This window comes from Lipophrys pholis (assembly GCF_963383615.2).
Source record: "Lipophrys pholis genome assembly, chromosome: 12".
NCBI lineage: Eukaryota > Metazoa > Chordata > Actinopteri > Blenniiformes > Blenniidae > Lipophrys > Lipophrys pholis.
Genome location: NC_137641.1, coordinates 13,194,722 through 13,219,468, shown reverse-complemented (window position 1 = coordinate 13,219,468; position 24,747 = coordinate 13,194,722).

Below are 24,747 nucleotides of genomic sequence, written 5' to 3'. Positions count from 1 at the left end.
TAGCGTACCCGGACTATCCAGTTTGACACAATGGACTTCTTATCTCCAACGTGTACACAGATCTTGGAGATGAGATAAAACTCCCCAGTTTTACACTCTTTCACTGGGTTACTTCCTTTGTTGACGTTCAGTACATGTCAAATGCACCGACAGGTCTCCCACCACCGTGGCCCTGGTCTGCTCATTGATTTCACTGCAGTCAATTTGTGTATTACCTCATGCAAACTTTTGCTACTTAATGATCTCCTACCTGGTTTCACCCTCCTAACAAAAAGTTTACTGTGTGCTTGTTGACCGGCAGGTAGATGTCTCTTAGGAAGATCATGGGAAAGAATAGCACGTACACAGCAGGTCTGCTTTTGGGGACGACTGCTGTATGTTGCAATATTGCCTGCTAATACAAATTTACAACACAACATCAATGAAAATCCATCCATCCATCTCCTACCCCGCTTAACCTGTTCAGGGTCCCAAGAAGTCATTTAATTGAACTGAAGAACTATTTTAGGCAGGGAAATGTATACAAATCTGTCAGATCTCAAGATGTACAGTACTTACAATGAAGACCTCATTTTTATGCTCGCTTTATTTTAAAATCTCCTATTAATAGAATTTAAAAACTCTAAATATGGTAGAGTTTCTTGATCAAAATAAATAAAGAATTTACTCTATTAATTAACCTTTCATTGATATATATTATAGGCTGCTAATTAAATCACAAATACAATGCAAGCCAGAGCCCAGCTTGCATCTTCCCGGGCCAAGAACTTCCACGTCTCTGTCCTTTCCATACATCTTAATCCATCTTTGTCTTTATCTGCAACCCTAAACCATTCTCCTCTTTGTCTTTGTTCTTTTTTCTAATGAGAGAAATGTCCCATTACAATGTTTAACAAGGCCAAAGACTCCCAGCCTTGTTAAGTACATCCTCAAACAAACTGAAATAGAACATGTACAGCAGAGAGCAAGGGGACAATCTGAGCCCATGCAGTTCCGTGTGATATTGAAGGAGATCAAGCAAAGCAGATTGGCTGGGTCTGGATGACAGCAGAGCAGCGTTTAGCTCAAAGGCCTCAGCTCAGTCTTTGTGGATAAACTCACTCTTGCTCTGACAAAGTTGGGAATTACACGAAAGATAATGTATTTAAAACTACATGCAATGATACATGCATGAGTTTATCTTTTGGATGTAATCCATTAGGAAAATTGACTCGCTACCATTTGATCTAATGCATTTTACAGAATCCAGAGTTGCCTTCACCAAAGATTTCCTTAAGAGTGAAATGACCAAACATTTCACTATAAATTATTCCGCTGTCGTACGCAGTGCCAATGATTGACAGTGGTATGGAATTAGAGTTCCAGTTTCCTGGCGTGAGAAATCTACTAAATCAGTCACAGTGAAACCACAAAGAAGAAAGAGTACAGATCACACAACGCCATCCCTGCCTGTCCCTCACTTTGTTTCACGTTTATTGGATAACGTCAAAAGAGCCATTTTGGTGTGCGGTAGCACTGAATCTCAGGCACGAAAATGGCTTTGAAACTGACTGGAAGCTTTAGTCTGAAGCTTTATCTAATAGTTCATCTTCAATGAATGTCCTCTTTGCAGTGTATAGAGGCAAACGCTCCAATCAAATCTATCACACTCAGCATGTGAAAGGGGTGAGTTTCAAAGGGCTTCACTATAAACTGGGGTGGGGTGGAGGTGGTTGGTTGACACTGAAATTGTTTAATTTGTTGAGGTAGATTAATTCTAATTGATGCAGTACATGTATTGGCCCGGCGAGGGTAAGGCTAATTGGAAACTGTAGGTGGCATGTTCAAGGACTTTTTAACCTGAATTTTGTGATCAAAGTGTTGCTGATATATCAGCGTACAAATTGTGTGGGTTTTCTTTCTTCTTATTAAAATTATACCTCAGTACAAAAAGTGACCATTGGTCATAGTTCTCCCCGGTCCATCCATCCATCATCTATACCACTTCTATTCTGTTCAGGAAGGATACACTGGCAGGACACCAGTCGATCACAGGGCAAAGATCAACCTCAGCAGGAGGAAACTGGAGCACCCAGAGGAAACCGAGGCATACACAGAGGCCAGGCCTCTTGCTGTGAGACAAAAGTGCTGACCACTGTTCCACCATGCAGCCTGCCCTCCCTGGTAGGTTTTTTTCCTTGGTGAAATCTTCCAATGTCAACCAGGGACGGTAATGCTACGCCACACTGAATCAACAGAAAGACAGAAATTGGTACAAGGAACTGACTGTATACAATTAGAAGGGATTATAAGAGCAGTCAGAGACCTGTTACTGTAGTGTAAGTGTTGACCCTAGAATTACAATATAGCATACTGGTCACCATAAATCTTGGTTCTTATACGTAGTGGCTGGTGGTACTTTTCTTTGGTGGGGCTCTTCATTATTCTTCAGTTTCAGCCAGTGTTTTTAATGTGAATACAGTGCATTTATAAAGCACATTACACCAATCTTGCCTTTATTAGACTGGGAGAGGGCCCCAGTGATAAAAAGTATTGTACTTTTAAACAGATAGTGAATAGAGAGCACTTATTAAGATGACACTTTTGTTAACATACTTGTAAACAAATACAAGTAGATGCTAAATCAGTCCCTTTAAGAAAATCAATTTGTGTCGGGGCTGGTTTACGTGAAATGACAGTTGGCGTGAGTTTAGTGAAAACTAAAGCTAACCACGTGTATATTTTCACCATCACATCCATCCATCTTTCAAAGCATTTTACAATTCTACCTCAAAGACTTGCAAAAGTGTTATTTTTTAAGCCCTTAGATCTTCAGGGTTAGAGTTAGTTCTGTTGGTCTGCATTTAAAAATAATTATAATTGAGAAAGTTGAACTGGACCTGGAAGCTTTTCATACACATTTCTCCTTTCAAACGGGTAAATTAGAAGAGCTTTAACAGAGTTAATAATCAGGGCCTCACTGCTCGATATTTCCATCGCCACATCTCAACATCTCATAGAAGCACACGAGAACAAACCAGAACTGACTTTATCCAATCACCGAGCAAGTCTGGCGATGGGCAATTTAAAAAGCACTCGAACGTCTCGAACATCAAACAACACTGATTGGTTTAATTTAATGTCAGTCACTTATATTGTTGATCAGTAATTGATGAAATGGCGAGCAAACCCCACTCCATCTGGGCTCATGCACACACACACACACACACACACACACACACACACACACACACACACACACACACACACACACACACACACACACACACACACACACACACACACACACACACACACACACACACACAAAATCACACTGGAGAAAAATCCAGAAATAGGTTCTTTTATTGAAGTCTATAGAAAAAGAAGCACACACAGTCCAGTGCCTTTTGTGAGTTTGTTTGCATCAACATATTTGACATTCTTACAGTTTATTTTTTATTTTTTCAATATATTTTTGTTCTGCTTCTTGGTCCGTGGGGTGGGGGAGGAGCCCTGGCACCCTCCATTGACCAGCTGCCACTTGTCCCATGGATAGAAAGTGATTTAGGTGAGGAATTGGATATAACATAGGCATTACCAAACTGTAGGGTAAGGATAGTGATGGATCTTCTTGATGGAAAGATATCCTTGGTGAAATATATAGATTCATCATGTCCTGATGGAAAGTGTTTCCTCCATTAGCCATAGTAGCCCAGGGCTGGTTTACTGTCTGGCTTCAACAAGGCCACCCTCTATCCCATGTGTGCAATCTCATAGCATCCAGGCTCTGTCATTACAGAACCATGGTGATGTTTAAATGGTGTTTCGATATTTTTCAGTCCTTCCATGAAAAGATGTTCTCCCAGTTGCGCCATAGGTCATTCCAAAACCTGCCAATATTGTCCAGTATTCGTGCTGCCCGGTGACAGAGTGGGGCAGCTGTCAGCCGCAAGAAGATCTGGGTTCAAAGCCATGCTTTTCTGTGTTGAGTTGGCTTGGTGTCTTTATGCTTGCGTGGGTTTTATTTGGTCACTCTGCTCTGTAGAAAGAAGCCAAAGACATCTCTCTGGGGTTAATTAATGAGTCCTGATTGGACTGATAGCTGAGAATATGTTCCGTTGATTGTCTGTCTGTGTTTGCCACTTGATGGACTGGCACCATGTCCAGGGTGACCCAGTCTTTCATCCAATGTCGGTTGGAATTGGCTAAAGCTCCCATGGCCACACTCAAGATAAAGTGGGTACAAAAATGTGATAAATGGCTTGTGAATAGTGCCTTCAGAAATGTGCAAAAGTGACGTGTACTTGATTCACTGGTAAGCCACCACAAACGCTCTGCTGATATGTGGGCAAAAGGAAACATCCAGCACACAAAACAAGTCAGTAAAGATTTTAAAGTTTTATATATCAAACCAATTGGCACTTGTTTTTTCACCCAGCACATCTTAAATAAGCAAAGCCCCAGACAGAATAGTTATATTTCAGCATGTAATCTATATATGATTTATTCTTCTGATAATCACTGTCTGAGCACAGTCTGAAACTTTATTCATAGAGGCTTTAAAGACTATATGCTCTGATTTCTGTGTGTGGTGATGATGGAGCGCCAACCGAAGAATCAGAAGTTCAAAAAAACTTGTGTAACTCGCATTTATCAATATGACACATTGTTCAAAACCTTCCTTGAATAATGGTTGTAGTTCCACTGCTCATACTAAACAGCGTTGAATGCTTTGAAACTATTAAGTGTGGCTTGTGGTTATTTTGAGAGAGTTTAATTGCAAAAAGGAGTTGACTTAATTAATCAAATAAATGGATTATATCATGAGGCAAGCTGCGTAAGACATTAGGGAGGATTTCCTGCTTTGGATACGCACAATCAGGGATTTTTCACTGTGAACATACAAACAAAAAAACTACACATATACTGAATATTAAATGCACCTTAATGATGCACTTGAAGGCAATATAATCTTGTAGCAAAAATATGAGACATCAAGCTTTTGGTCATGCTCATAGACCCATGTTAGCTTTAAAGACATATTGTCAGTGAATTAATAACTTTGTAACCTGAGTGTAGCAAGGGCAGTCTGTGAAAAAACACAGACAGTCAGCATTTCATATGTGCTACACCTAAGAAACGAATGCTGTAAACTTATGATGTGTATTTAGGCTAAGGACTCATGTAGGACAATGCTGCGGTAAGTGATGCAGAAAATAGATTACCATTCTAATACATCAACTTGTAGGCAACCCAGTTTAGCTCCATTGAGTAGGGGGAAGACGGAGGCGGTGACTATTTGCATTTTCATAAATCATGCTGAAAGAAGGCAAAGGTGTAGGATTACGTCTAATCCATATTAATATATTGATGGTTTCTTTTTTCCAAATGTGTAGTTCTGATGAATGGTGATTGGTATTTGGGAGTTGAATCAATGCCAGGAGATGAACTTGGATGAAAACCCAACTTTGCTACCACATATTTGCTTAGATTGACTGCAAGATTTATGATCTGGTGGTGTAACACCGAGCTGATACAAATGTGTAGTCAGATTTATTCTAGCTCCAAGCAGAATGTTCTTATGTAATCACTTTGGTGCAAATACAGCACATCTTGGTTTTTGATTTACTGGGACGGTTCTTTTCATTTCAGAAAAATCACTGCAATCACATTATGAAACAATGGGACTTAATATGATTTAGAGGTTTGCTGAGTAATTAATCAAGTAAACAAAAGGGAAAACTTATAATTGCTCTGGAGAAAAACACAAAAAGAAAATATTTAAAACACACAATCAAGAGATCCTTGCTATAAACCCCCCGCCTTTTCTCTCACACATCAAGTACAGGCTCCCTCATCCCAGAGGTAAATGTAAATTGTCAGGCTATAAGGAATGACACTGTTCACTATAAACTGCATATTTCCACCTGGTATAAATTGTTTGCTGCAAAGAAGCCCCTCATTCCGTTTCTTGACCCATTTACCTGCAATTGATGTCATGCTGACAGAACATATTCTAATATTACACACAACAGACACATTGTGAGGTACCGAAGCCTGAATTATGCATATGTAAGACAGACTGTGAATCATGTTCTGCCAAAATAAAAAAAAACACCTGCAACTTAACAGTGACATGTCGGCATTAGACCAGTTGTTTCTCATTGTTTAACTGCTACTCTGATCTGTGCTACATGCTAAAGAGTTTCGGGGCTCACACACCAGCGATGCTACATGCTAAACATTGTTAAAGTATGATGGATACACTCAATTAATTAATAGCAAGCTGGGGTGCGTGTTTGGCACGCAGGAAGCTCGGACCCTTGCTCTACAATCTACAGTATGCAGATGCAGAGGGCAGTGTGTAGATAGACGCTACACACTGCCCTAACCCGCTGTGTAGTGCAGACGCAGTACTACACTGGAGCCTTCAAGGCTGTTGAGTTTCACATAGCATCAACACAGATGTGGTTCGCTGTAATGTCTAGCGTTTGCATAGAATTTGCATAATGAGTCTAAATTAGGTACTTGTTATTGGCAAAGAGGCATTGGTGCATCTCTATTCAAAACCGTCATGCAAGGAGGAAGTTGCAATTACAATTCTGTCTTAAGTCAGAATTTTGGGCGGCTCATTTAAAGGCAAGACGTATACAAATTTTAATAAACTGACGAGCAAAACCCGCAAATGACAGAGCAAATACTGTCGGTAAAAATGCGTCAGCATCTATTTATGCATTAGCACCTTATTATTGGAATATGGCTTGCTAATAACAGTTCACAAATGTATATTGAAATAACTGTATTAAAACATATTTCTGGTGCCTTTACGTATAATTTTATCTTTTATTCCTAGTTGGAAAAAGAATGATAAAAGAGTTTCGTGGTCCTAAATACTTGAGATAATGAGATTTCCCACTAAACAAACTGATGTACATCATTTAACTAATGTCTGAGATTCTGATTAACTGTGGGCGGGTAGCCTAAGTGGGATTGACTGTTGGCTTTGTCAATCAATCATGAGCTTCTGCTGTAATTCCAAAGCATGTTGTTATTTATAGGGGGGGGAGGAGGGGGCTTCACAGAGTACTACGATTTAGCAAGTAAAGCATTTCTAAAACTTTTGTGGTGAATGCAATGGACTTGCCAAAATATACGTTAGAAATTTGAAATGTGACATTTGGACTTGCAAAACAACACAAGAGTTGAACACCATATTTTTTATTTTTATTTCTTTTACATCCATTGTATATTCACTAATGGCATGAGCATGTATAAATCTTACTTGGTAAAATGATGCAGGCGCATAAATGTCCAAAGTCCATAGTGAGTTTTAATATCTTTGTACTTTATGGCCGTTGATGGACTGTCAAGTTGAATGGAAATGTGCTGCAGTGCCCATTTTGATTAGTTTATATGCATTCTTATTCAGCATTATAGTGTGCACAGGGTGATTAATCATGAACGGAATTGAAATAGCTCAATGATGGTCTATCGGGTTTCTGGCTTGTTTCTTCTGCATAGATGTAATCAACGATTGTATAGAGACCAGTGGACAGAAAATCAAAGTACTCTCTGCTCACTTTTCTGTCAGCCGCAAACTGAATGAATAAACAGACTCTTTTTGCGTTAGTGTCAGCATCCAGCAAATTTAATGTTTCACAAGCCATATTTTGTAGACTCATTTACAACCTCAAACATTTGTTTTAATGTTAAATGTTTTTCAGTAAGCAAATGAGTAAAGTATCTCATGCAGTCTTTGAACTCCTCTGACCTCTATCCTTTCCTAAACGTATAACTACATGACCAGAATGCAAAAAAAAAAAAAAGACAAGTAATTGGATTAAAAGTGAAACAATGAGAGAGGAGATTTTTTTTCTTCCCCCCTACAAGAATATGAAAGTTGGCAGCACAACCAGCAGACACTGAAGACTGAAAGTTTTAATTAAGATGTGAGTGAGTGTGCTGTGATTGCCTTTGTGATATGGGTGTGCAGAAACATCATTTCCTTTGAGAAGCTCTACAAAGAGCCTGGTAACTCTTGACTGGGGCCTTTTTTTGGCAAGGTTCTTTTTCAATAACTTTGCTTTTTCGCCCTTTCACTTTTTTTTTTTTTTTCTCAATAACTTGCGGTCACAATTGCTCCTGCAGGAAAACTACAGTGACTTTTTGAAGTGGGGGGCACCCTCTATAAAACTCTGTTATTTGGACTTTAATTTGTTCCGGACTTAGGCCCAGGGGGTGCGCTGTATAGAGTGCAAAGAAAGAAAGAAATCCAGGATACCCACGTTACATATTCTTTAAAATACAAAAAAAGATGAGAAAATAAGATATGTGGCTGGGGGAAAAGGAGAGAAGGAGACAAAATCCATTTGTTGAAAGCGAGCGGAGAAGGATATCTGGGCAGGTAATCAATAGGATAAGAGGTTATTAGCTGAGAAATGTCACTTGAAGCATCGATCATCATCTCCATCGACTGCAGGGACATGTAGACACACAGGGTCAAAGCAGCTTGTCAGTCAGCACTGATGGGAAACCATACAGTGAGAAGTAGATAAAGTAAGGCAGATACCAGGTTTGCATAAACATCTACATGCCTAAATAGCAAAGGGACTCTGAGGGGCTTTTATTTATTTTTTTTAAATCTATATATGGAAATTCAGTTGATTGAAATTCCTCAAAGTAGTCTCTGTGCTTTGACAGCAGCTGTGCTCATTCTGTGCAGTGTCCTGACCAGCTCCAGGAGGCAGTCAACTGGAATCCTTTTCAATAAACAGGTGTCTCTCTTCAAAAGTTTCTTGAATTCTTAAAACGAACCCAAGTACTCCAAAGCTTGGATGCTGTATAAAATGTGAAGACACAGCAATATCTCTCACACTGACCTCTTGTGTCTTGCCCGAGCTGGATACTTGAGATGTGGCTGGTAGAATAGATGCACGTGAACCAGACTGCTTAGTCAGACCTGACATAAAAGGATGCATCGGTTCTGCAGTCTTTTTCCATTTCCCTCACCCATTAACACACACCAATGTTCATACTGAGGAGCATGTAGGTAATCAGAATATTAATCTTAGGAATGAAACAGACAGCATAATGTGAAATTAATAAAACACTGTAGCGCCGAGAGTCAGAACCAGCCTGAGTCTGAGCTGGACTCTGTTGCAGTGTGTGTGTGTGTGTGTGTGTGTGTGTGTGTGTGTGTGTGTGTGTGTGTGTGTGTGTGTGTGTGTGTGTGTGTGTGTGTGTGTGTGTGTGTGTGTGTGTGTGTGTGTGTGTGTGTGTGTGTGTGTGTGTGTGCTCCCCTCAGGGGGAGATGGAGAGTGAAGAGATATGCAGACAACTGAATACAGCCACTAGCCATGCAGCACTGAGCAATGAGGGAGGAGAGCAGGGTTCTTTTTTTTTTTTTTTTAATTCAGCTTGGAGTAAGATTTTGCATTGTTTTTGGAGAAGGATGCATGAACACACCCCCCAGTTTGTGTTTATGGTATGCTAATTCATCAGTTCAAGACGAATCTGTGCATTAAGAAGTCTATGTTTAACATGTGAGCACATTTTATCAGATAGAAGGATGATTGTGTCATGGTGCATGTTTTGTTTCCTGAGCCACTTTGAAATTCGGACAATGTCTCTGGTTTCAGGCTCTTTGGACTTTGTTTGATTGTTGATGTATTTTACCTGCGTTAACAGGTAACAAAGCTATAATATAATTCTACGTATGTTCAAAAGCTTTTCAGTGTTCCCGAGTTCATACACTGAATTCCAGTAGACACTTGTTTTTTTATTATGTACTGAAACCTTAAGGCCCCATGAACTTGTTCTGAACTAAAGGCAGTAAATCTGCTGCCTCGCTCCCCAACAGCATCAGTGATACTCCTTGATCAGGGCCCGCACTTGTCCTCCAGCCCCTTTGAAGCCTCGAACTGGCCCAGACAATTATCCTGCTCAAAGGCCTGGGTCATGCTTAAGATCATTTTTGATCATCTTGATCCTCAGTGAGCAGGATGGGAGGTCTGAGTCTCCAGAGCAGCTGACAGAGATGTTTTAGTTTGATCCATAGGTGTCTTCTTTTCTGTGGGTTCATTCTCTTTTCTAGACCACAGTTTACTTGCATCTTTTTTGGAGTTCTTTTCACAAATGCACTGATTGACTGATCTCAAAGCAATTTCAAATGTATGCAATATTTTCCCATTTCTTCACTTAGGATCAAAACCTTATATAGAGAACAAAATCCATAATGCTAAGATGTACACTGTTATGAACCAGTTCTAAGATTAGAAGGAGAACAGGCTTTAGAACTAGATAGTGTAAAAGAAAAAGTAATAAATTGCTATGTATTTTTAGAAGTGCTGTCAAAAATAACGTGTTGATTTAATTAATTGATTTGAAACGTTTAACTCTTTAAACTAACACAGTTTTGTTTACTTCTGTGTTTTTTTTCTTCTTTTTTTTCCTGCCTTACCGGAGCAGCAGGTGCAGCATAATACTGAGTGGAATAATATTAAGGTAGAAATTTTCACTTTGAAAAGTTCCCTGACGGCTGATTGAGAAAGTGAAAGTCATTCGTTTTACTTTGTAAAGCCGAATTTAACGACCACAGAAGTAATTCTGCAAGAAAAACAGCAGGTTGCCATGTTGGCTGACCAGCAGCCACCAAACTGCTAAAACTGGAAGAAATACATGAGGGTCAAATATTAATTTCTACTCTTTCTCTCTTTCCCTGGCTCTATTGTGTGTGTGTGTGTGTGTGTGTGTGTGTGTGTGTGTGTGTGTGTGTGTGTGTGTGTGTGTGTGTGTGTGTGTGTGTGTGTGTGTGTGTGTGTGTGTGTGTGTGTGTGTGTGTGTGTGTGTGTGTGTGTGTGTGTGTGCGTGTGTGCGCGCGCGCGTGTGTGGATATTACAGTATATCTTTGCCACTATATTAAATTTCTCAAAGTGGTGGACCTGCACTCTAGCAAAACCCAGACTTAAGTTAGATGTTTATTAATGAATTTATGTTTTTATCATTTTGCTAATCTTGGAGAGAAACCGTTTCACCCGAAGCTAAAAGGACGTTATAAAAATAGTCTTTGAATTTAAATATAGTCTCTGTGTGTTGAGCAGACATTAATTCCGTGGTTTTCCCTCAATAAATATCCATTACAAGCTTCAGTCTTTGGTAGAAAAACAATGCAATTAATTGCAATAATTACAGAAAATTGTGCAATTAATTAGTTGTTGTTGTTTTTTTTAATCGATTGACAGCACAAATGTTTAGCTAAAGCGAAGATAGAATAATGTCTAAAATCCATGCATCCTCCAGGTAATGTCCTCATAAATATATATATATATATATATATGCACTGTTTTGTCTCACGAAGCGCAAATATTTATTGTGGTGTTTTCTGGATAAAATGTCAAACTCTATTCTAGGAACATAAAGAGTAGAGAGAGCTAATTAACTAAATTACAACATTTCAAAATGATCAAATGCAGGAAAACACAAGCAACACAAAGATGCAGTCTGTTGTTTTAAAAGTAGTTTTTAAAAAGATGACAAGGCAGGGATGCGCGGTGAGTGACGGGCAGTGTGTTCCCTCTGCACATCAACACCATTTTAGATTTAAAGAAGGCCTGTTGTATTCTGGATCCAACTGCCTTGCGGTTGTGACATGGCCATGCATTAAGCGCCTCACTGGTGTCACCCCATAAATGGGAAGTCATATTAATTGTTACCTCTGCGGCTAAGTCTGCACACGATAAGTTCATTGGCCACTGAATTCTCCAGTGGATGCCACCTCAGATTAGAGCTCACATCATCGCCTCCTACAGTTCAAGTAGCGAACACAGACTCAACTTCAACTGTTTGCAGGAACTCCCTGATTTGGGTGTTTATAGTTAAATTACTGCAAAGAAATTGCTTCTGTAATATTTCTGTGAATGACACAGACAATTGCTCGGACCCCAAAATCAATCATTATAGAGGAAGGAAATTTGGTGTGCAATCTGCAAAATTGATATATTTGTGTCAAGCCAGTTTGTCTTTTTGAGACAGAATTGTCATATCAATATGTGCAGTTAATGCAGCATGTGCAGTTAACTTTTAACTTGTACCGTCGTTATATTGTTGTTTTATTGATGTATTGTGGTCTGGTGCTGGCTCTGGGAAATAGACATGTATACAAAGCACTCATAGTTGCTGATGCAAAGCTTTCATTACAGTTGGATGCACTTTTATACTGTGCTTTACTTTATTTGCTTCCTCGATACACTGACTTTCACTACACACAGCGACATCTTAGCTTCACAATGTCTTTTTGCTTTCAGAAGCCAACGACATTGAAAAGAAAGAAAAAAACCTACAGTGAGCGCTTCATTTACCCGTGCAAATGTTTTTCGGCAGATAATATTGAAACGTTATAATTACAAACTGGTGTTTCCCCCTTAGGCAGGTTGATTAGCTTCCCACTAGCAGTAAAGATGAGCATATCCAAATGTACAATTCGAAGGTATATCATCAAATGAACATGTCTTCAGTATCCTGTCGATCAATACGAGAATTTTCTTGCGACTTGGAATTATAATAACTCCAGCATTTTCTAAAATATATACTAGAGAAACTTTAAGTTGCAGCCTGTAATCAGATATCTGAATCAGGCATGGTGTGGAGTTTTGTCCACACTCCTTCCTACACATGCAATGGAGGGTGGAATCCATAACTCATCCCATAAATGAAACCGGCTCATACAATCCAGTGTCGTGTGGGAGTTTAGCACCATCCTCCGGGTGTTCATCTCATCCACTCAATCACTAGTAGCAGAGGAGAGGAAAGGGAGGAGAAGAGATAAGGAGAACATGATGGGAAGAAAATGTTGCAGGCACATTTCATTTATACGTTACTTAAATGAAAGGCTGCATTAGATAAATGAAAGGAGAGCTTGAAAGGAGCATGGGAGATGGTGATAACAGGAAGACAAGAGGGGAGCATTTCCTGAGGATCATTAGAGAGTAGCAAGTGTACAGGGATTCATTAGCATGAGGCATGAAGGGAGGGTCCCCGTCTTGATAAATGTTCCCAAGGAGTTACCAAGAGAACAACGGCTTTACAAGAGATGGAGGCAGATAGCCAAATCCAAACGTGTATCCCTCAGACGATTAAAAGTTTAGAGGGATTGCTTCTTTTTTTATCTTCTTTTTTTTTTTTTTTGCCACAGTCACACGCACACTCACAGTGAAAGACGCAGTAAACTACAAGAGGTCCTTCTCCAAGGCCCAGTCAATCCATCAGACCCAGAAGTGTGCCATGGGACAGGGGCAGTGCCAGTCACCTTGGACACGGGGTGTAGGCCGCTTTCACGGCACACTGGACATTAATGCTCCTCCCTCGCTAGAGGTCAATAACTCGGTACACTCCATCACGTGCACCGACGAGTGTGCATATGCTCTGCACACAGGCCCACCTTTACGTTCAGAGGCAGGAGCGTAGGAGTGATGCGGATGGCTGGAGAGAGAAAAATCTCCTTTTAATGGGCAGCGGTCAATTTCTTCGTACAGTCGTGCACGCTCTAATCACATAATGTTGAAGTTGTGTCTTATTGTAATCTTCTGTGTGGCTGTTGTTCTCCCTCCTCTGTGGACTGCAGTGGCTTAGCCTTGGCGTGTTGCTAAATATTGTGACCCACATTACCGCAGTGTAATCCATTCTGAGATTATGATGTGCAAAGCTCGCCAAGCGGGGTGCTTTAATCAAAGCGAGCCATCCATTTCCTCTACCATCCGTCTGACGCGCTAGCAAATCAAGCCTGAACGGTTTTTGTCTAAAACCTCACCAAGAAATGGTAAATAAAGAGAGAAAAACTGGACGTCCAAGGAGGATTCAGAAGCAAGCTCGTGGGAACAACTTTAACATTATACAACTCTGACAAGTCCTTAGAATTTGTCTGTCAGTGCAAAGAGTATTTGGATTACAGTACGAGTCACTGATCAAATGCTTTCACTGCGATCATCACAGCTGAAAGCAAGAAAATACCTCAAATGTGCTCAAAACTTTATATGGAGTTCAAAATCACTCCACAAAGAAGAGCTACTGATTAAACTACTCGTGAAATTTCCTGGGAAGTCAGAGACGATCCAACGTTTATTCAGTCAATTGTATTTTACCTCTATCAATATTAAGCGATTTATTTTCAAAGTGTGAACCTGTGCTTAGGGTTTAGATTTACTAATGTACAATGGGATTAATATGGGCACTCCATTTGAAGAAGGGTGAAACCAGCAGAGAAATATGATGTATTCATAAGAGTTATTAGGATTATGATGGGAGAGATGAGTTGTGTAGAAGAGGAGAAATAACAAAGATACACTTGGCCCTGTGCTGTGTTTTTTACTTTATAACCAAAATATAATAAAATTGTTGGATTAGTCAACTCTACTCACGCCAACATGTGATGAACTAGGTCAGGGGTCGGCAATCCGCGGCTCTCTGCTGAGGCTCCTCGAGCCTCACTCCCACTGCAGTACGTCCTGGACCGGGTAGGGCCGGGACGGTACGGTAAGGCAAAGCACACCCAGACACAACTGTGTTGCAGGGTCCCATGACAGAGAGTGCAGTAAAATGTAGGCGAGGTTGTGAACGAGGCAGGGATGTAATTATGTCATTATGTGTCATTATGCAATAATAGTGGCGCGAAGAATGTGCTGGGTCCAAATGGCTCTTTGAGTGTTGAAGGTTGACGACCCCTGAACTTGGTGAAAGAGCTGAAAGTGTGTACAAGAGGTGAGACCAAGGTGCACCTGCTCTGCGTATATGGAAAAGTAATAGTGGTCAGTTTTTCTTTATCAGAAACACTTGGGAGAATCTAAAGCAGAACCAATCAATTGCTTTTGTATGTTCATCACAGTCGGTGTTCTTTGGCTTCACTGTGATGTTGAGACAGGGTAAAGACTGGGCAACAAAGCGGGCAATCAATGCCAGGAGTGAAAACTTTAAATTGTTTGTACTGGAAAAAAAAGCAGAAGAGTACACAATTAATTTCAGAGGCAGACCTTAAACAGTAGACATCAGTAGGATTGACTGTACTGCCCTCTCAGTAGTGTGTGTCTTTACTTCTTGGAACTGCTCTAGTATTTCTGATGTCCTGCTCAGGTTGGTCTGCCTTCCAGCATTCCGGGTGAGTTGTTTGTTTGCGTCAGCGGGCTTCAAATTTGGCGGGGTCGAATAAGAAAGTGGTTGTAATGCATTGCAGGCGTGAATGTAGCTGTAAAAAATTACTTTTATGAATTAAAAAGGGTGGCAACACGCCATAATCAGCTGAGTTGCTCGATGACATCACCTTTAATTTTGTACATATGGCGGCTCGGTGCTCTCCTCCATCGCTCCGTTGTGAATGCAAGCAACGGTGAACACTGAAATGATGGCACTCTCGGTCGCTCATTCTTGTATAAACAGGCCCTAAATGCATGAAGAGCTCTCATTTGAATAATCCTGTTTGTCACTGGTGGTGTTATTCTTAGGTGATCACACACAAAATGTACTTGTTAGAGCATGCAATTTAGTACACTTCATGCAGGATCTTAGTGAATCAGGCCCACAGTCAGTGGTATTTCCATCTGTATGCATTTGCTAAAAAGGCAGGGATATTTTAGATACAAGCAGAAAGTCTAGAATTCATGGTATTTATGAATAAACAGATAATCTGGAAAGGCAAAATGAAATAAAAGGGAATGATAAAATTATCTCAAATACATTTGTCCAATGTGCCGTGTCGGTATTTACAAGTGTTCACGAGCTAAACGACTGTGCTGGTGTCCTTATCAGCAGTTCATTTTAAGGAATGAAAAGGGATGACCTCATTTTCTCACAAAGAAAAATATACAACCATTAAACCTCCCTAAGACGGAGCAGGAGTAGAGTAGTTAGTTAGTTGAATATTTCGGCCGAGTCTAACTCATTGATCCTGAATATCTGACTGTGATTGTGAAACTGACAAACCTTGTTTTTCTATTGATGTTTCGCACAATACCAATACATCCTTCCTTTAGGCCACCCTTGAAAAATAAAATAAAAACAATCACCTCCTGCCTTTGACCCCTGCTGTGCTCTGTCTTTGATTACATTGAGGAAATGCAGCCAAAGAAAAAGTCCAAACCACACGGACCATTTTAATGTTAATGTGTTAGGTTCAGATGGGCAAATAGTAGGCGATTCTTTAACGGGTGAGGCATCAGCGATCGATTTTATTCAGCGGTTTTCTCCACACCTAGGCACTCCTACACAGTGCAGTTTTGAAAGGGTCAGGAAAGGCCAAAATCACAAATAAACAATATTTTTATCGAGCTGTGTTCATCCTTGAGATTTTATTTGTTGAGCCGTTATCTCCAAGCTGCTCACAACCGCAGTTATTCAAAACCACGTCAGACTCTTAGTTTTTACTCCAAACAGTTTTCATGATCCACGCTGACAAGGACATTGTTTTCGAAGACATTCCTCGCTGTTGAAAGACTTCGATGTCAAGTTTGTTTCACAAATAATTGCGCCACCACAAACAAACCTTCTTCGTGATACCTGTACCATAGCAGAAGGTGGAAAGGGAATCTTTCGAGTGAGAGGTCTGAAAAATTAGCATGCAAAACATTAAAATGAGTAAAGTAAGTTGGCAGGACCAGAGATTGCTGTACTACCTGACAGTGGACAAATAGCTTTGGCTTTAGGTTTTTAGCTGTATACTAAATACCAAATTGGATATTAATTTATTTTTACAAGAGAGAGATTTGTAGAATACTATATCCTTTTTTGTCCAACATCATTTGACTTATTCTCGTATTAATGTGTGTCACTTCATTGTAACAGACTATAGACACTCCTTTTTGAATGACGCCACATTTGGAAGGAACATGAAGTGGTGAGATGAGCAAACAGAGCTGAGTAGGTAATGTCCCTGGATCTTTTGCTCAATCTTCACCACCAAGCACTCAAGAGCCCATTCCGCTGTTGCTAATGACTACTTGAGCTTCAAGTACTCGTTGCGTAGCAGCAGTCCTGACCTTAACCCCATTGACCACTTTTGGGATCAGCTTTTGTTGTTCAGGGTGACCTCCACGATCATGTTGGCTGACCATTGATAAATGCTGGTTGTAAAATAGAATAGCGGCCCCCAGCGGTGAGTGACCATGAGGAAAAATACAAATGAAATGATAATTTAGTAGCTTGTCATGATTAAGTTGCTCAAAAAATCATTATCTTTCTATCACAATGGGTGAGATTATTTTCTATGACTCAGAATCCATGACATAATGCTCTGATGATGCGCCCCCTGACGTTTCTTTTGCTCGATCATGTATTCAAACATTTACAAAGCACCAGCCTGTTTAATTTAAGATGCACAGTCTGTGTCCTGGTAGGGGCTTGTTGCGTGTCAGTTCTATATAAAGCAAGGACTACTCTCTAACGGTTCTCCATCGTGACTGAGGCCTGTCCTGGTTCTGTTGTTCTTTTCAACAGAAGGCAGTAATCCATAAGCCTGGTCAGCTGGATCAAGGTAAGGTGTTGCACAGAGACAGATTATATAGTGCCAACGGGATAAGTAAAGGTGGATGAGACCAGAAACGAACAAAATAATGGAAAAGGATCTGCTATTGATTATACCCCTTTTAGACCGCTAGTGCTTTTCACTGGACATTGAATGCTTTGCAAGGTTGCCAGCAGAGCATATATTGCCCCTTTGGTTTAGTGATGATGATATTTCGTTTAAATCACGAGGTTATAGTGACCATTCAGCCGAGAGGAAAAGGACACGAGTCTCAATTAATAATAAAGATTTATTTTTAATTCAAACAAATAGAAAAATGTATGACCATGGTTGACGCAACCACAGAAAAATACTGTTGTTCTTTTGTAGAGATTGTTTTTAATCCCTTTTACAGATTTATTTTGTACATGATGAACATTTGGTTTTTATATTTAGGTAACACAGTTTGGTAAGATGCCAAAGTTGTGGCCTTTATAAAAGTCGATAGTCTGACTTACGGTTTTACAAAGAACACCATGAAATCTTTACCATGAACTGAATGTTCATCTCTAATAACATTGGTGATGTTTTCATGGTTTGTAAATCACTTGAATCCACTTATCAGAAGTTAAGGAGTTCCCTTCCGCCTCGACCCATAGTATGGAGCAATTCTTTTGTGAACTCTACTGGTTGTTGGTCTGATGAAATGGGGCAAATGGAAGCCTGGACCTTCACCCACCCATCAATACTCGAGTCTACATGAACTCAAATCAGCATTTTAAAGTCAAGTGTACATGATTTAATTAACATGCAACTGCAGTGTTAAAAATGAGAAGCATGATGTTGGTGATTCTTTGATAGCAGAATGTACATATTCATATTTTTTGATAACTCAAGAGTCTTTGGTCCAGGGTGATAGGTAATAGATGTGTTGAATCATGATGAAGGTCCACGATGACCATGACAAACCAACACCTAATTAATGTGGAAGTCTGTTCTCTTTTCCCATATGTAGGGACACATTAAGAACTGGCCTAATGCATTCAAATGCATTGCTACCTTTCAAAATGAGTGATATTTTTGCAGTTAATTATGGATAATGTGACTTTTCTATGAGGTTTTTCTGTGTTTTCAAAACCATTGAGCACCTCTTCCATCTGATTTGCTGTCACAACAGAACACCAGAATGGTCCTTGTGGTTTTGGAAAAGCGCAAAGCCCCACAAGGCTCGCCTTCAAAGTATTTGTTGCCTTTGCTTTCAGCAAAGGTTCTCCATACAACTACCGTTGGGCACTCAGCATGCCTTCTAAGTTCACCCAGAAGGCAAGTGGGTTTCCATCTGAGATCAAAAGACCACCCTGAATGCCAGTGAAAGTGTGATCACACCTCTTTCTCTTCCTGTCTGTTGCAACATTTGGACATGATACCAGTGAGCATGGAGCGATTGCAACTGCAACTCACCTGCATTGATTGAAAATTCCAGTTCTGAGAAACCAGCTGAGGGCAGGAAAGTCACTTTAATGCATCTCATATGTGAACACTATCAAATAGATGAAAATTCTAAAAAAAAGAAAGTGAATAAAAAAGATGTTGATCTGTATAATCACCAAGATATGCATATTTCCTTCTGGATGTTAATTCAGTCCTTTTTCATTCAGAGCAAAATTAAAATGATTTTATGAACGTCAAACAGCATTGATGAAATATTCTGGTAACTCATAACTTTTATTAAGATGATTTCACAAGCAATCAAGTTTGCTTTCACCACTAAGCCACAGGCTAAGAACAGAAGCTTTGTTGTCATCCCTTTGGTTTTGGCAAACGTCACTCTCTTATTGACGTTTTCCATAAACAAGTTGTCACTCAAGTCAGCGCTCATTGCTAATTAGATTCTCACTGGCTTAATTTAATGTGTGGGATGCTTATTGGGCTGTTGCATTTAAATTCTCAGAATCCTCTGAGGTGTTAAACCTTGAGAGATGAAACATTTCAAAGTGCTGGTGTTTAAATAACTCTACTTTCATGGATTGATTTAGCAAGATCTTGGATCTGAAGGGATTACTGTACACTCTGAGGATGACAATCAACCTGAATAAAATGAGCCTCGGCAACAAAAGCAGTTTTTTTTTTTTTTAATTCGTCCCAGCTTTTTCAAAGAAGTCCCACTAAGCTACTGGACATTTTTGTGCTGTTTTCATAAATGTGTTGAAAGATAAAAGTCAGCCTCTGAATTTTGCATGGATTATCAGCCAAAAAAGATGAGCGGAATAATTGCTATGGAAACCGGGAGTGAATCTAAAAAAAAAAAAAAAAAAAAAGACTTTCACAAGTGTTTTGCTATTCCTTGTTTGAACTCTACACTTTTCCACTTCTACCTGCAGGTTGTACTGCAACCACCTGAAACTTAACGCACATGAGAAATCATACCTTTTTTTGACTACCTGCTCTTCACCCACATTTAGTACTGCCCTACCGGGTGAGGATTTTCAGATTTATCATATTATTTTTGGTCATGCGCCTATTTCATAACACATTCAAGTCAGAGGCTTTATGGTTCGGGGGTTTGTTTGTCTTGCTATACATGATCATTAATACATTCGAAACACTTTGATGTAATTATTGCAATTTATCAGATATATGTACTTCATAACAGTTCTTATGTTGAATCATGTTCTCTCTAACATGATTAAAAGTGAAATGATCAGAGGTAAAAGTCACAACCACCTCATATGTATACCATTTTTTTAAACTCAATATCTCTTGGAAGTCTGTACTTGTCGTGATACATTTTGAAAGCCTTTCAACATATGAGTCCAGATGGACAAACATACTAATCTACCACAACTTTGTTGATTGACAGAGGCATACAACAGCAAGGTAGCAATTTTGACCTTTTTTCCAGTATATATATATATGGAGGAATGACATGTCTGTGGTCAGTCGATGTCCATCTCTATAAGAAGAGTCACAAAACACTGCCCCTGTATTTAGCCCACTAAAGATTACCCAGAGAAAAGTATCCGTCAAGCAATCCAGTAAAAGCAATAATTGATTCGTTCAATTTTCCACCGGCGTTTCCTAAGTTGCAGGGCCTCGTTTTTACCAACAACTTCTTTATTTGTCTTTGGCGCGGAGGGAAGTCAGGTCAAGGTGTTCCATTAAATGGTAGCAATTTAGAAAAGTGGATTGAGCCTGGCTTTCTGATGGCCCATGTGGCAAGAGAGAGCTACAGGGGAAAGTGGTTCGGACTGAGATTCTTGCTCTGCAAGGGTCACCTTCACCTTCAACCTTATTGTAAAGAATGAATACTGCCAAAAAATAAATAAAAATAAAATAGCCCTCTCAGGAGACCAGAGTTTGCCTTATGCTATAGACTCGAGAAATGCTTTTGATAAACACTGAACCATAAGATTTTCAATTTTCGAAAAATATTTGTGTGTATAATGTGAAATGTGCATCTTTCCCAATCAATCATGGCGAGTAACTTTGATTAAGTGGTCATTATACCTACAGGCCCTTCAGGATCCCTTTGATTAACAAACTAAAGTATCTAACAATGGCCTGTCAAATAGAGTTTCTTCATTTCAATTTGTGAGCTGGCCAGAGCAGTGAACAGTCTCTTACTGACAGAGAAGCAACAACTCGAGGTTATCTATTTCGCATATCAAAGTAGTTATAGGAACAGAGGCATAGTTTAACAGAGATCTGCAGCCAGAATTCATCTACTCAAGTTAAAAAAAAGAGAAAATTTATAGTAGATCAGACACAGACTTTTTGACTTGTTTTGTGTTTCTCTTCTCTCCTCTTAGGTGTCCTCCTTAAGGCTTTTCTTTTTATTGATCTCCCCTTTTCCACTTTTGCTTCTTTGTGCCTGCCAATCTTTTTTGTGCGCAAGATATTCTGCAGATTTACCTGAAAGAAAACAAAATACACTAGTAGCTTCCAAAGACATATCAAATATTAAAAGCGTGAGGTATTTTTGATATAGAAACTTTGTCACTTTCCATTTGCATTGGCTCAAGTATCACAGGATGTGATGCTTTATCCTCCAAACTTAAGAAGTTAGCATGTAAACAATTTCTTCATTTACAAAACTATGAGACTCAACCCCACTTAATATTGCATCAGGTAAATCTGGTAAAAAAAAAAAAAGATTTGAATACGTATTCTGAAGGCCCATTTACATGACAGCGTTTCATCTGAAAATACATTGTTTTTGTTTCAGAAAAGGCGTTTACACATCAACGTTTTAAAAACAATATCCGTTTACACGGAAGTGGCAGAAATGGCAATAACTATGTAGTTAACATGCATGAGTTTGCGCTGCTGGTTGTCTTTGCAATGGAACCACGCACATGTCCGCTGAGAACAATGCTATAAACATTAACAATTGCAAGTACCCAGACATTTCTATGGGCAGACGATCGAGTTGGATGCTTTTTCAAGTTACTCTCAGCTATAAAACTACCAGGTCCCATGAGAATATGGACCGGGAGTCATGCCACTCTGGAGGCTGCCATTGTTGTTATTGTCCGTGTCTGCATTGCGGCTCAGACAGAAAGCCCAGGGCGGGTGGCAAGGTCCTAAGCAGGACCTGTCCAGGTAGGGTCAAAACCTTTACATCCCCATGAAAGTAAAGCAATTTTACACTGAACCTTAACCCTAATGCAGACAAACACCTTTATTGCATGGCGGCTACAGTATGGCTAGACCTGGTGTCCCTGGACAATTTTTTCCAGCAAAATATAATTAGATCGGTTGGTGCAGTCCAGGCTGACCTTTGAGAGCTTGTGGGGACAGAGCCAGTGGAGTGATAGTTTTATAGAAAAAAATAACTATGCAGTCACAAACAGAACTTTAAAAGCTATAATAATAATAATAAAATAAGCTTCGTTTAGAAATGTCACAATAATCTCAGCCATATTGTTGTGATCTTAAAAGGCCAGACTAAACTCATCTATCAATGTAATATCCTTTATGTAGAGCGGCCAGTTGATGAATTTTGTACATTTAGAATCCAGTGCTTTGTCCAGTTAATTGAGACCTGTCAATGGAGACTCAATTAATCAGTGTCGTTCTGCACCACTGGAAGAGTGAAGATAACCCTAATTGTATAAGTGGGATTATGGAAGCCTAGCTAATATTAAGATCAATAAAAGGGAGGGAAAAAAACACCAACAAAGCAAAATAGTGTGATGTCCAGCTTCTATAGGCTCATATTGCTCCTTAGAAAATCCATTTAGGGACCTTGGGATGCATAATAATTCAAAACTGGGGGGGATTATTTCCTGCGTGCTGTTCTGGCTGAGATATACAATCCCGAGGCCGTGCATAGGTCAACATAATTTTTTTAACTACCATCTTGGGAGAGCAGGGTGGCCCGCGCAAAGCTTACAAGGCAGTCATTTTCACCCCACCGAGAAAAGGTTGGTCCCATTTACTGATAGCAGCTGCCAGTTTAAGGATACAGGGTAGAAAAATATGCCTGAAAACACAGCAGGCAAGATATCAAATTGTATTCAGCTTGGATACATCTAGTCTCATGTGAAAATGCCAGGGGTAAATGAATGCAGAATAATCACAGATTGGCCGCTTGAGTAATATCTCCATCACTGTGCAGGCAGTGGATGGAGTTGGGCAGTTTATTGCTAGACTTTATATGCTCACAGACGGCGGCATTTGTAGTTAATCACACCACAGAATTAATGCAGAGGTAGGGGTTTATGATAAATAGGATAACCATACGGCCTGCATGCATAAATGTGGTTTAAGTATGTATTGGGTCTCGGGATAAATTACAGCACAGTAAATTGGGAGAGGTGCTGTGTCATGCTGAGAGGTTGCAGGCGTGCAGCAGCAGTGAATCCTCCTTCAGTGGAAACACACCTGCAATCTATCTGATTTAACACAGCCTGACAAAGTAAGAGCGGAAGGGAAGAGGGGCCTTGAGAGAGGAGCTGGGTGACACTGTGTATGCTGGGGGGGGGGGGGGGGGGGGGGGGGTTGGATAGGCAGCAAGATAAAGGGAGATTGAGTGAAAGGGTGGAAGAGAGTCTTCTTGGAAGAGGGCCGACAGCTTTCTTGTACAGGAGAGAGGAAGTCACTGAAGCGGAGGAGACATTGTCCCCTTCCCTTCTCCTCCTGGAGCTGACACCTCTCCTCACAGAAAGGTCATCCTCCTTTTCCCACTTTTCCAACTAACTGACTGTCACTCACAGATGTCTTCTTTAACACTGCCTGTCTTGGTCTGAACTGTATCTTTTTTTTTCTTCATCTTTTTTAGGCACTAACAAAGATGGCCCTTCTCTCACATCACTTTGATTAAGCAATATGTTTTATTCATATCTCAAAGCCTGATGGTCTCTATGGCCTTATGTAGAGATTGCCACATACTTGAGGGAGGAGCCTTTACTATCGTTGAAGTTCATTCATGATTACTGAAACACATTTTTCAGAACATCCTGCTCAACTGAAGCAAAATGTAAATTAGTCATCCAAACATTCTTAATAAAAGCTGAATTCTAAAAAGATGACTCAACTTTGCTAAAACAGAATCAATTTCTGACCTGCATTGATGGCTTTGCTGCTAAAAGCTCATAAAATGACAAACACAAGGAAAGTGAGAACAAAAAAATGTCAATAAACAATTCCAAAGGCCACAAAGTAATAATGATTATGTTATCAATATGTTGCAAAGTTATAAAACCATTATGACCCTTCCTGCACATGGTGCTAATAAGAAACTAAATGAGAGAAGCCTGGTTGTTTCAAATTATACAATAAACACTGCACAGCATATCAAAACAGCTTCAGGCTCAGATGGAGCGGTTAGGAGTGGTGATACACTGCGTTAAAAATCCAGTAGGACTCAGCTAAAGACACCACGACTGAAAGAGCAGTACAAATAATGGAAAAACTATTGTATGCAAAAAGGGTCTATTGTTATGTTTACATGGTGACTTTGTTTTGGGCAATCTGATGGAACCCTTTTCAATTGAGGGATGGGATTGCCCCTCCCATGACCACTGAATAACGTAATCAGATTGATGTGCAGGTTTATATACACCAATGATATCATCTGATTCCGTCAGTGGCTCTATCCCATAATGCTTTATGGTGTAACATGCGCATATGATCTTGGATCCAGCTTTACTTGAGTGCCCACCAGTACAAAAGCAGGATTTCTTAACTTGATTAAACAAGTTTGTTGTGTGTCTTTTTGAACTGCAACACTACAGAAACAATCAGTTCATAATTGTATCATTAAGAGACAAAGATACAGT